The following is a 13,440-nucleotide window of genomic DNA, read 5'->3' on the forward strand; positions in this document are numbered from 1 at the left end:
TATGCACCTACATTAGGGTTTAAATACTTCAGTGAGGTTAGAAAATCTAACCAGTGTTGTCTTTCTGAATTATTAGGTCTTAGATCTTTCCCATGGAGGCAGTGTTAATGATGGGCAATAAGCAGAAACAGCATCTCAGTGCACAGTCACTTTGCTAGTAAAATCATCACTATGCATGATCAAGTGACAGCCAAAGCATTCAACTTCGAGTACATTGCTAACTTCTGCCTGCATCACAACACTAATTAATCTTATGGGAGGGATCTGAACAAGACTGCCTTTCCCACTAAATCCTTGAAGTACCACAAATTCAGGCAAATACCATTCCTCTGTATTGTCCATCAGTAGTTAGCCCGCAGTCTCCCAGTGCCCCTCTTCCCCTTAATATAGAGCACCCTGTGAAACAGATTTATTTGAAGAAGTCTGTAAAAGCCCTTATGTGATGTACAACAAATAAGAGGGGACCACTGATGACAGCTTATGTCAAGTAATGTGTTCTCTGGTTTTCTTTTCTCTGTGGAAATCAAGCTTGTGGCCATAATACCTTTCTTGTTTTCCTTCCCCCTTATTTGTCACTGCCCTCTTCATTCAAGAGTGTATCAGACACGCCAGTTCGGGGGCAATATGGGGTTGTTTTAAGGTGTTGATGTCTGGGGAGGAAGAAGCAGAACCACTATGTGAAGTATTCAAGGGCTGACTTTGAACTATGTGAATTTGTACTATGCAGGCTGCACCAGAAAAGGGAATGTGAGGTTACTGCAGTCACTCAAGCCTGGGCAGTCAGTCATCCCAATTTTTATTAGTCATCCCAAAGCTATGTTGTTGAGGACTTTGGTGGAGGGGTAGCATCAGAGAGGGGAAAATAGAAAGTGGAATGTAGGTTCTCAGGATTACAATCCACTGAGGCAGAAGTGCAGTCATCACAAATTCACCTATTTCTCACTGAGGGAAGAAGTGCAAACAGTACAGATAACATTTCCTCAGGTCTCTAGGAGTGATTGTTGTATGTTTCTGGGTCAGTGTGCATGTACGCATCTAAATTTAGGTCATGACTGCTGTGTTCAAGGGCAATCTGAAGTGCATTCTTGCTTCATTTGGGCTCTTATTCTCTCTGTGGGCTTGATATAACCTGAGCCTGTCTATAGACAGCAAATATCTCCATGGGCTCAGGAAAGCAAAGGTTTGCAGGGCTGGCTAAGGACAGAATCACCTCTGCAAATGCAGTTGTTGGCGACAGAAAATGCTAAAATCATTTTAGGATACTCATCACTTTGGTGATGCTACCATCCACCTCTGGGTGGCCAAGGGTAGAAGCCTTCACAGAGGTGCAACTCCTCCAGCCTCCGGGGCTATTTTCTGCTTATACCTCACAGCTCTGAGTTCTGCCTGGCAGCCTTTCTGAAATGCATTTCAGCTTGTTTCATTACAAACTGCTAAACAGACAGCAGGTGTCTGTCACCTCCTCGGGGCCTGCTCAGAAGACGCTGCTCCCTGTGGCTGCTGGCACTGACTGGGGTGTGCAACAGGTTTGACTCTGCAAGGTGATACCATGCTTGAAAATGAGCTTTGTGTTTCCAGTGTTTTTTCTTTCCTTCTTATTTTTGTACTCCTTGGCTACCTAAGGAAGTTCATGCCTTGCTAGCACCTGCCTGGGAATACAGGCTAGGCTGGAGCTGATACCTTGCAGACTTGCTTGGGTCACGCTGAAACTATAAAGTCATGGCAACAGGGGCATAGAGGGAGCAATAATATATATAATATATAAGTAGATAAACTTCGTAAAGCAGATTTTGGGGCTCTTTGGCTAAGGAAATTTTAGGAAAAGCCATGAGTTTCACGTGTCAGGGAAGACAGGGGGACAAAGCGGTAACATCCCAAGGACAGAGTTGAAGGAGAAAGCAGAGAGTGCACTGGCTTTAGACTGAGCAGTGCAGAGACCCAGTAGAAGGGCTTGCTTCAGCTTACAGAGCTACAAAAGTCACACAGGGTTTTCCAAGGAAGGTCTGTAGCAGTCAGACTCCTCTTGTAGTTGCAGCCCCTGGACTGGGCATCCATATCCCCTCGGTGCCTCAGACTATCCCCTGTCTGCTCAGTGAACTCTTGCTATCCCACTTGGTGTGATAAAAGAAACTGCTAAAATGGGAGGCTGCTGAGTGCTGCCTCTATTCAAATCTCTAATGAGCTCCTCCTTGTAGTTCTAGGTTTAATTAGTTTTCATTGCAATATTAATGATCCAAACAAACCATTTTAACTTTCCTGTTGCACAGCTGGAATCTTCTTATTTAGCATTCTGCTCTATAAGGGAATCGCACCAACTTCCTTTCCCCTCCCCCATTTGTCCCATTAATATGCATTAAAATCACAATCTCATTGGCAAAGAGTTTCAGACCTGCTATAAAACTCTAATAATTTCTAAAAATGGCAGGGTTGAACGAATCACAAAGTCTCATCTAAATAATACAAAGATAGATTTCTCCCAGAGTTTGATGGCAGTGATGATTAATACTTCATTTATTTATTTACAGTGTATCAGCATTTACAAAGATGTGCTCGCTCCACTGAGCACACATACAATCTCTCTTGAACTGCATGGTATTACGGCAGAAATGTATAATCTGTTAGTCTTCAACAGCATCTTTCTCTCTCTCTCTTTTTTTTCCCTATGAGAACAGTTCATCCTGCCATTCCAAGCATAGATCCAAAGACTGCCTATCTCAGTCTTCTTCTACCACAATGTAGTAGGTTCATCTCACATTTCTCTCAGAAATGCATGATAGGGAAGACTTAGAGGAGAGTCTTTTCATCACCTTCTGGTGTGTTTCAGCTTCTGGACTCAGTATGATTTGCAAAGACTGAAATAAATCCAGTTGTGTATAATTTGGGGATTTTCGTGCTGAAGGATGCTAGAGAGGAGCTGGCTCTCCTGCTCTGAAGGATGGACACAGAGTCATTGCCAGCACCTTCTCCTTCCTGAGCTGTAGAAATCCTGGGAACATTTTTAGCAAGGAACCTCTGGAGTCTCTTGACCAACTTTCTGCTCAGAGCCAGTCTATTGCTAACATGAGATCTGGTCCGTTTTGGCTTTGTGTTGTTTAGAGCTGGAGGATGTCTAGGAACTTGAGGAGTTGTGCTCTGCCGATAGCCTGTCAGTGATTGGATAAAAGGGTTTTCCTGGGCATACTGTACAAGCAGAGGTCACGATACAGCTCTGAAAGTGCCAAAGAAATTTAGCACCACTTTCAGAGATCCATTTTCATTGAGACTTACACTCGTAAGTGTTCACATTGTTTTTGGAAATAGGACTTTGGAGTGTGAGCATTAAGATTAAAGGGTGAGGTCTGATAGTGTGTTTTGGCACTGCCTGCAAGGTCTAAGTTCAAGAGAGCAATGAGTGACTTGATTGCAGAGCGCCAGCCCCATGGCCCAGGCACTGGAGAGCTGGAAGTGCCTTCTGAGGAGGTCTGGCTCTGGGAGCCTGATGTAGGCAGCCTTTCCTCGTGCATCATACCTAACTCACCTTTTCTCAAAGGGGCATGTTCTCACAAAGCTTTTTCCCTTATGTTGCCAGCCAGCCAGATGTGAGATAAATATACATTGCTATGCCTAAATCAAACATTTATGTTACCACAGACCAAAGCAGTTCAATAAGTGCAGGAATGGGGCTGCATCAGCAAGCTCTCTCCCAGCTGCTGTTGGTGTTGGGAGAATCACCTGGGGGATAGATTGGGTATCAAGGGTTGTGATTTCACTCAGTTGTCCCACAGCTCTCTCCAGGTATGTAGAATGGTGAAAATGAAAATCTCTTCCTCCATCTATCCATGTTTAGTTTTTTTGTTTGTTTGTTTGTTTTGTTTATTTGTTTTTTACTATTTACCTAGCTGGATGAATAGAGACTTTAGTGGGTAGGTATCCTGTCTGATGGGATTCATGACCCATTTTTTTAGCTTTTGAGATTTCACAAGGGAAAGACCTCAATCTGTGGAGGTTTTTTTTTGCCAGAACTCTTCTTTGCAGCAGATTTTCCTTGAAGGTTTGTATCAGTGAGATGACTTTGGTAGTGCTTTTGTGCTAGTTTCCTTCATGGCCATGAGTTTGTCATTCATTTGTTGTGCTGGATTATAGCAGTGAGCAGTAACCTACCAAAGCACGCTGTCAATGGGCTGAAATGTATTTGTTCAAAACACTCCTGCTGGGCAGTTGTAGGTCACTAGCTTGCTTGCTCCTACGTGGGGAAAAGCAAGAGTACGTGGTACCCCTTCAGAAATTCTGGGAGAGTAGAAGAGGAAGAGAAGGAGACAAAGGAAGGAAGGATGCTGTCTCCTTGCTTTGCAGCTAAAAGTGGAGATAAGACTCACATGAACTGAAAGCAGTACCAGGGTCGTATCCTGACAGTGTGACTGAGCTTAGATCTCCCTGCAAGCGGGAGCAGGGTTATGCAGCTTTCACCACAGGTATTTGTGCTGTGATGGAGGCCTCTTTCCCCGGTCTGGAAGCACAGCTCCTTGCCAGGCCACGTCCCAGTGATTCTCCTGAGCCAGGGAAGGGCACCATCAAGAGTGGAAAATAGCAGCAACAGCAGGATAACTACCCCGAGGTCTCATGTAGCCAGAGCTCCCTATAATGTCTTGCCAGCGCTGACAAGACCGGTACCACACCATGGAAATGAGCAGTTTAGACATTTGTTACTGCAAATGCAACCATTGTTTAATATTAAAAATCTTACTATGCTCTCTTAACACTTTCAGCTGGCTACAGCTTACCAGATAAATATCTGTTTTACTCAGTTTCCTTTCCCTATAAGTAAACGTCTGTCTCCACCTCTGGAAACCTACTGGTGCTTCCCTAGATCTCAAGATAAATGGTTCACCAAAGCCAACATGTGCAGTGAATGTGCCCCTCAGCTAAAACTGAACCCAGAACAGTCTAGCTTCCACTGGCATTCGTGGTTAAGCATGCCAGGAAGGTTTTGAATGATAAGAATATGTCCATTCAGGTCAGTGTGGCTTATCCTAAGTGAATTTAACATCACTCATTTCACAGGAATTTAAGCTAACACATTTTACACCATATTTGTTGTGAACTACAGCAATCAGCCATGCCATGGCTAGTTAGCAATGTCCAGCTGATGCATAAACTTGCAATGCAGTCTGCCAGAGGAGGACATCTGACTGCAGGCTTAGCGTGCTATACAACGGTTCGTGGTGGACGACTGAACTAAGTCAAACAACATGCAAAGTTTTAGGCAGTATAACTTAAAGCTCAGACTGAGGTCTGAGGTCCTACAACATATAAATTACCACATATTACTACTTATTTACTCAGGGTTCTCCTAGGTCTGCCAACACGTGGTTTCTTCCTAACCCAGTTCCATCAGAAAGACGCAGTTCAGTTTAAGCTCTTACTAGGAGGACTTTCATTCTGTGCTGTTTCTACAGAGTCAGGCTGGGAAATCCAAAGATCCAGAGTGGGAAGATGGGGCAGGAAGATTAAGCCAGAAAACTGCTGGGCACTAACCTCCTGACTGGCTTGGCAGCAATCGTCACAGCATGTGTAATTGCAGCTTCAGAGTGACCTGCTTTGCTCTTGCTTTGTCAGTCCCCTAGCCAAAATTGTGCTGTCAAGCTAAAATCAAAGTAACTATACCAAGGGATGGATCTGAATTAACAAAATTGTTTTCTAAATTGATTTAAATTGGTGTTCAAACTGTGTGCGCAGCTTCCTTCAGTGACAGAAGTATGATTTTACCTCTTCCTATTCCTGGTGGCTGTTCAGAGCTGAACCACCTGAGAGGAAACAAGCTTGTATCTCTTCATAGCTGGGCACTTACACTAAAACTGAGCCAACTTTTCATAACAAAAGCCTAATTGTCAGTGATGTTTCAATTAAGAGCCTTGGGTGACTTTCTGCTCCCAGACTAAATCACATGGCACGTAGAGAAACATCATTTTATCTCTTAACAGAGCACATCTTTCTTTGCTGGCTGAGGGCATTTGGGGCTGGCAGTGTCTCTTTAAAACATAAGATTTTAGGAAAAGCAGATGCTTCCTATTATTTCTATTCGCTTGGCACTTTGAACTTTTGTAACGTAGCCAGCTTCAGGTTTTTCTTCTGCAGCTGTGAGCGTCAACGGATTACATGTTTTTGGGGGAGTGAGGTCTGACTGCCTTGTGCAGAAACCATTCAACTTCACTGTCCTCTCTTTAAATGACAGAATCATTTCTTGTGCTGAAGGAAATGCAAAAAATTGTGTGTTTGGGGGATAAAATAACGTGTCTGCATTAAACACTGAATCTTATGACTCTCAATAGAAGCATTAGGACCAGCAACCTTATCTTAGATTTCAACGCGCTGAAAAATAAAAACCCAAGCATTTACCTGTGATTTCAGCAAGTGCAATTTCCAGTGATGAATGGTACTGCAAGTGTTAGGTGCATTTACAGTTGTTTGTAAATAATAACTATATTAAACGTGTGGGATTGACACAGTAGACTTCTTCTGGTGTTGAAATCTTGTCTCAAAACCTTTAGCCATTTGATTTGTGATTGAAAGCTGGGTGGTGCAGCGTTTCCACATTGAAACTCAGTGCAGGGAAAGGCTGGGAGCTGTCAATTATTTCAAGAGCTAATGGAGGCATTAAAAATGTAGCAGCTTACTGGGGAGAAAGCAGGGTGGGTGAGGAACGCATGTTACTAGCATCCACTGCAACTGGACTGTAAGTGGTCTCCACACATTCATGAATGATGGCTGACCTCCACTCTGCTAGGGCACATGTGTGCATGTCCATCATGACAACACACTCTGAACTTACTGCATGAGAGGCTCTTGGGAACATAACCCCTGTATTTGTCTCCAAATATAGCTCTGCTGGTCTGCAATATAAGGCAGTGGGGAGAGCTGCTGGATTGAGGAGCCATTTGGAAACTGCGCTGCAGTGATATCCACCAAGATCTCTGTGCCTGGTTGGTGACCTTCTTTGCTAAGAGGCAAATGTCTGCAGCTTGTAAAAGAAAAAGATGCCTCTGAATGCCTTTCCACTTTTAAAGTCTCCCCAGCGCCGGCTCAGCAGAGCAAGTGAAACCCATGGCAGTGCTTACTGTACTTGTACTGTATGAATGTATGCAGCCATACATCTGGACAGAGAAGCATGCCCTGAGCAGGGGGCTGGGAATTATTCCTGGAACTGCCTCTGACTTAGAGTTAGAGCCTTGACCTGAGCCAAACCACTAACTAGGAACTGTTTCAAAGCCAATTCCTATGAAAAATAAGGCCAGTAACCCTTCTCTGTCTTGGTGTCCACCCTTGTAACTGCTTTGTAAAAAAGGACTACATAACAACCCACAAGGGATTGGGGAAGACTCATTTATTTGTATTTAAAGTACATCAGTATCCTTGGAGGAAAGTTCCCTATTAGAGCAATAATGAATTACAACAATAGCAACAATTCAGTTATCACCATGAAATTGCAGGGATTTGGTCAATATCACTTGACTACAGTTTTGTTTATCCTGCAGATTACAACAAAGAACAAATCATCCTAAGTATTTTTTGAACATGGAGGATGAAAATGATATATTGCTATCTTTTAAAAGGAAATTAAAACTTTAACTCTAAGGTGTGTGTAATAAAATGGCACTTTAATTCTCTAGTGTGCCATGAAGGCTTCTTCTGTTAATTTATTCTTTTCTTTTCTTTTTTTGTGCTTCATGTAATATTCTGAAGTTATTAATGTGGCAATATATTTGACCACAAAAACCTGCCTTCTGGTGTTGTTAAGACTGTGAATTAACTCCACAAATGGAAGGCATTTCCAAGTGCCGAGCAAACAGATCACACTTTGAATAAAATGATTAGCAACATAACAGATGTGCAAGGACTTCTAGGGAAACGTTTTCCCAGGTGTCTTGCTGTGATGTGTAGGCTTAGGTCCTATGAGCCCATGGAAGTCCAGAGGTCAGTAGCGTGTCTCTACAGTGGCATGCGTGGTGCAGACACCTGTGAGCATCCCCACCTGAGCTGCTGCAGCCCCTGGGACACAACCACTCAGCAGAGCTGGTGTCCTGTGAACAGCACTGCCACTGGCATGCTTGGATGTTGTCCTGTGCCACAGCAAGTGTGCCAGGCACCAGGTGGAGGTCCCTGATACACACTCCATAGCACACCACACACGGACAGAATTCATTCGGTAAGGTGTCATCTCAGCCCTTAAATGACTTGGATGATACCTGTCTTAGCTGGATAACCCAAAATCCAACATGAAGGCATTCAGTGAGATTGAATTCAGTTCAGTGCAAATACCCTCACTCTGCACACACTTCCAGTACTAAGATGTGCATCTAGAAATGCCACATCAAATTCATCTTGTACCTATGAGCCAAGTCATCAAAGACTGACTGGTTGGTGCTCTTCGTAGTGTTTGTAGCATCAAGCCCTGAACTCACCAATGCTACCCTAGGTTGCAGATACCTAAAAATAACTTTCCTCATCTGTGCTTAAGCACTTATAGGACACATTCTTCACCCATGGTACTGTTCCCACTGAATGCAAATTAATGGGCACAAGTTCAATCTTCTCTATCTGTGTGCCTTTGGCAGCACATGGCTAATTCATTGGAAAAAGAAACTGTTTTTTATTTATTAGTGCTATTTGCCAGGATTAATATCAGGCACTGGGAATGTGTATAGTTAAGGAGATCATGGACAAGCTGAAGTGGGTGGGAATATACATTCCACACATGGTATCAGGAGTTACTGAGGCCTTGACTTTGCTGTGGATGCAGCACAGGCTCCTCGGGTAGCCTGGAGACACTGTCTTGGCAGAGAGCTAAGAGCAGCAGGAGTTTCAAAGATGCTTTGCTGAAGTGCACTGCTGGTGTATTGCTGTGTTAGCTTTGATGTCTGTCTCTCTGTGTTGGTAGGCTAGACTCATGCCTCCAAAACGTCTGCTTCGTGCTCAGCAGTCAGAAAGGCAAACAGAAGACTGGGAAAATGAACAAGAATCATATTTTGTCGCCACATAAATCCATGCTGAATCCATGTCTGTGATAATTCCTGTCATCTCAATAAGGATGTAAGAGGAGATTAGACAAGGTACAGAGAGCAGAAGTGGAGAAGTACAGAATATCTTTTTTCATGTGAAAAAATTAAATAAGTTGGACTTGGCAGCCTAGAAGAAAGACAAATGACAGGGTGAATTTTTACTATTTCTCATGATCTAGGAACTACAGGCCATGCAGTGAACACCAGTGGAAAGATACTACTTTATCTTTGGCTAACCTGCAGAGACACATCCTGATAGATAACAGACTCTTATGAGGAAGGTTGAGCTGAACCACTGCACCTGCACCCATCCCCTTTGGTGACTGCAAAATATATCTGGCTCTTTGGTAGTGGCTGCATACATGGTTTCCCTTGTGGCATTTCCACCAAGCAGCAGATGTCTAGCTCTAGGTGGGCAGGATTCCTGTCTTTAATACTATTAATCAAAGATCTCCTATCTAGTAATATTTCCCAGAAGCCGAACTGCTAATGGCCACGTCTCATGGCTATTGATTTCTCCCCCTTTCCAGGTCTTGCTGGTCAGACCGTTGGCTCCTGGCTGCTGTGGGAGCCTCTACCTGACCTCTTTGCTCCCTGGTGCTTGGCACAAGCAGGAGAGTTTGGCTGGTGCTGCCTGTGGCTGGGCAGGGGCAGGTTGTACAGCCCCAGCCTTTTGTTGGATTTCTCCTGGAGAAGAATGAGGTGCAATTAAAGCCAATTCTTCATTAGGAGGAATGAAGAGCTGAACCATAACCACTCAGCCCCCTCACAGCATCCAAACAGAGAGCTCGTGAAGCTTCTGCCACCCTTGCCTCCGTCCTCCAGCCCCTGTGCTCAGCAGACCGAGAGCCAAGGACATGTACCCTCTCCAGGGCTGTCAACCGACCAGTGACAGGAAGCAGGCCTAAAGGCTCATTTAACTGCAAAACAGCACCTGTCTTTTTAGGCGAGAGCAGGCTTTGCTTGTCAGCCCTGTCAGCGGCACGGGCCCTGCCTGGAGGGCCCGTCAAGCACCTCGTTGTGTCGGAGGGGTCACGCAGCGCTGGCTGGCGTGGGGGCAGGAGGCTGTCTGCACCGGCACGTTTTCTCTGAAAGGACAGCGGGGTACGTATCTCTTCTGTTCATCTTTCTGGGTAAAACACTGCTTCCTGCCTGATTCTGAAGTGAGATATCACGCCCTTTGGTTGTGTGAAGTTATTGCTAACCAGAGGCAGCGATCTGTCTTGTTCACCTTCTCTATTCCTTTTTTTAGCTTAGCTCCAAACTAATTGCACTGCAGTGGTCAGGATTGACACTTGTGTGTGAAAGCAAAAGCTCACAGAAAAGGCAGCCAGAGGTACCATGCTTGTCCTGCACTCCCAGAGCTTGCGAGGCGCCCGGGCAGGTGAAGGCTCACTGTGGCTTGCTGAGGAGGCTGAAACGAAGGAACCTAGAGGAGAATGCCTAATTAATTCATTTAGCATCCTTCTTCCAAGCCTGTTCATATTTCCTGTCAGAGAGAATTTGCCAGGAGCCAACAGAAACAAGATCAGACCTGCAAAGTTTAGAAGCCAGAAAACCAATGCCTGTTGCTGTTTTGTTGCTCTTAGTTTTCCCTTTCCTTGTTTTTGTAAGACTTTCCCAGTATCCTTTCTCCCTTTATATCTCTTCTCCTCTTCTGCATCTTTCATTTGTATTTCCTCGCTCTGGAGAGTGCTGGGGCTCAGTCCCCTCGCTGGGGCGCCAGAGCCCTGCCACCTCTCTTTAGGTGTCTCAGCTCCAGGTTTTAGGAGGACCTAGCCCCTAGAGACCGTGATTCCTCCTGCAGGAAGAAAGACGTTTCAGACCTCCTGGAGGTGTTTGCCAGCCTCCACTGTTGAGAAAGGAAGCCTAAATGGGCAGTTTAAAAGTGTAAAAGGCCAGGGCTGAGCATGATGAATTCCATCTGCTGAATTTCATCTTACTTTTACAGGATGTTTTGTGCTAGAGCTTTTCTCTCCTTCATATAACCAATTATGAACCATCCGCACATTCAAATGCTGAAAAAAGTGTTCTTGAATGTCTCTGTCCCCTGAGGGTGAAATGCTGCAGTCCTGCCCCCCTCCCAGTAATAATAATACTAATATATTCTATTTATAGGGCTTCAAAGTTTCCCAAAGAGCCACCTTTGGGAAGGAACGTACCACCAGTTTGATACTGCACAGCAACCCTAGACAACAACTTAAGACAGATGAATGTATCCAGTTGAAGCTGAACATGAGATTTCATTTGGCAGAAGATAATTGCAAAAGTTATTAATTATTATTGTTGTTGTTTATGCAGCTCTAGACTCAAGAGCAATAGGCGCTTTCTAAATACTACCAGTAGGTAGACAAAAGCACAAAGACATTATGATCATACCATAGTAATTTGCAGAAGGCAGAATGTGCTAATAAAAATCCTCCCCCGGAGGTTTTCCCATCTAAGACTCAGCATAATCTGATGAATAGTCCATAATGCTGGAAGAGGAGAGAGCTGGCTTTTCTATAGGTTCCCAGTGTAACCTTGAGCATATAGTTTAGTTGTTCTGAATCTCAAAACAGGTCTACACAAACATGTCATAGCTGTTCAACTAAGGATGAGAAAATCATTCTGATACAAGTATTTGATATAAATCTCTATGTGTTTTGCAGAGTGATTTAATTGAAATTGACAGTTATTGGGTGTGGTATTTTTGTTTTGTTTTGTTTTGTCTTAAGCTACAGGACCAGGTGTACTTGGAGCCTGGATTTAAAGATCATCTACTCTAAGTGCAAAATCAGGCACTTGCTTACTCTGGAGACCCCTAAGATACTTGATGTCTGTTGTTAAAATCTCATGAATGGAGAAGAGACCTTACAAACTAATGTGACTCACACAGAGAACATAAGGACTGCATGGTTACAGATGAAGTATCTTGTGGAAACAGCTGAAGCATCTTGTGAGTCTGCAGATGTTTTTATATAGGCATCTATGAGAATTTAGTGACTATCATGTTTGGTATCGATGGCAACATAAATGGCAGAGTGGTGAAATGTACAAAGACAAATATGAATCAGGACACTAGAATTAGCCAAAATATCTAAAATTAAAGAATATAAAAATATAGTTCTTTAAATAATATTTATTTTTTACTCATTTCTCTCTACACAACCATTTTATTGCTTTCTTCCTGTCTTCTGGTTTTAAATTACTAACATGGAACTTTTGTATTTGTTTCTTCAATTGTTTTCCTATATGTTTGCACACTTTTAGATATGCAGTGATGATATATTTTTTTCTTCTGAGATGTTCCATACTTGTCAAGATCAACTTGGCTGGAAAAAGACTAGCCCAAGGTTTCATTAGCATCCCTTCTGTGAGAACAGCACAAGCTTCATCTTTAAAGCAATAGGAAAATAGAGCATGTTCCATCTCCCACCCAAGTCTCTAGAAGGGTTTCTCTTCATTGGAGCTGGCTCAGCCGTATACGCCAGGCAGCTTCTGCACTCAATATCAATTTCCAAAATATTCAGGTTCAGCATGTCAAATAAGCTGAAATGTCTGGGGAGCTGTTCTCCTTCAGCAGGGTTAGAATATTGAAATCAATGGGTTTGTGATCCCAAATGACATGGACACTTGAAAATGTCATCAATGGAGACATCAAACTTTACCTCTTCACTTTGGCCTACCTGCATACACAGCCATTCTGTTAATGGCTTGCAGATACACCCTGGATCTGAAAATTACTGCTGTGTTTCGAAACAGCAATACTTTCTTGCAATAAAAATGCACTTTGAGCTTGCAGTGCTTAAATGCTTCAGTCTGTGCTTTACTTCGTGTGTAAACATTTCTGCTGAAATCAATGAGGATATCTGTATGAGTGAAGTTATGGATTTGCTTACAGTCCTGGTTCTGCAAACATGTTTAGTTTTGTTCCTAAGAACAGGGCCTCTGGTCTCTGCAGGAAGATAATTAATCACATACATGTTTGCAGGATTAGAACTTTCACCAGTAATCATTTTATTAGTCTATTTGCTGAAATTACCTTTGTAAAATTTAAAGGAAACCATTTGTGACTTTTTTTTTTTTTAAGGCAGTATTTAACTCTTTACTCCCATTATATTTTATTCAAATATTTGATAGCATACATTTTCTAATGAGTTTTGCAGACTACAACCCTTTAAAAAGTGCCTGAAGTCAGTGGTTTATATGATCATAATTCAAACCACGTGCCCTTTCCTTAATGGAAGGAGATTAAAGAAGTGTTCTTTTATTTGCATTCGTCAGTCTATTAACACCAGCCATTTTAGTTCATTTGGTACAGTGAGTTTCAGTCCCAGGAACCACTTTAATGCTAACAGCAGTCTCTGAGTACCTGGGACCAATCTGGGTAATCCTCATTAAGGGGTTGTGACATAATATTTGG

The 13,440-nt window shown here is 43.1% G+C and overlaps 1 long non-coding RNA gene across 1 annotated transcript; it reads left to right on the forward strand.

The window, feature by feature from the left end:
* Positions 1-1,323: 1,323 nt before the first annotated feature.
* Positions 1,324-7,677, forward strand: LOC121072942. The gene is made up of 3 exons (XR_005821443.1): positions 1,324-1,541; positions 5,436-5,633; positions 6,860-7,677. It is a non-coding gene; the product is annotated as an uncharacterized LOC121072942 (long non-coding RNA).
* The last annotated feature ends 5,763 nt before the right edge of the window (positions 7,678-13,440 follow it).

The sequence above is a fragment of the Cygnus olor genome, chromosome 7, assembly GCF_009769625.2.
Source record: "Cygnus olor isolate bCygOlo1 chromosome 7, bCygOlo1.pri.v2, whole genome shotgun sequence".
NCBI classification, from domain to species: domain Eukaryota; kingdom Metazoa; phylum Chordata; class Aves; order Anseriformes; family Anatidae; genus Cygnus; species Cygnus olor.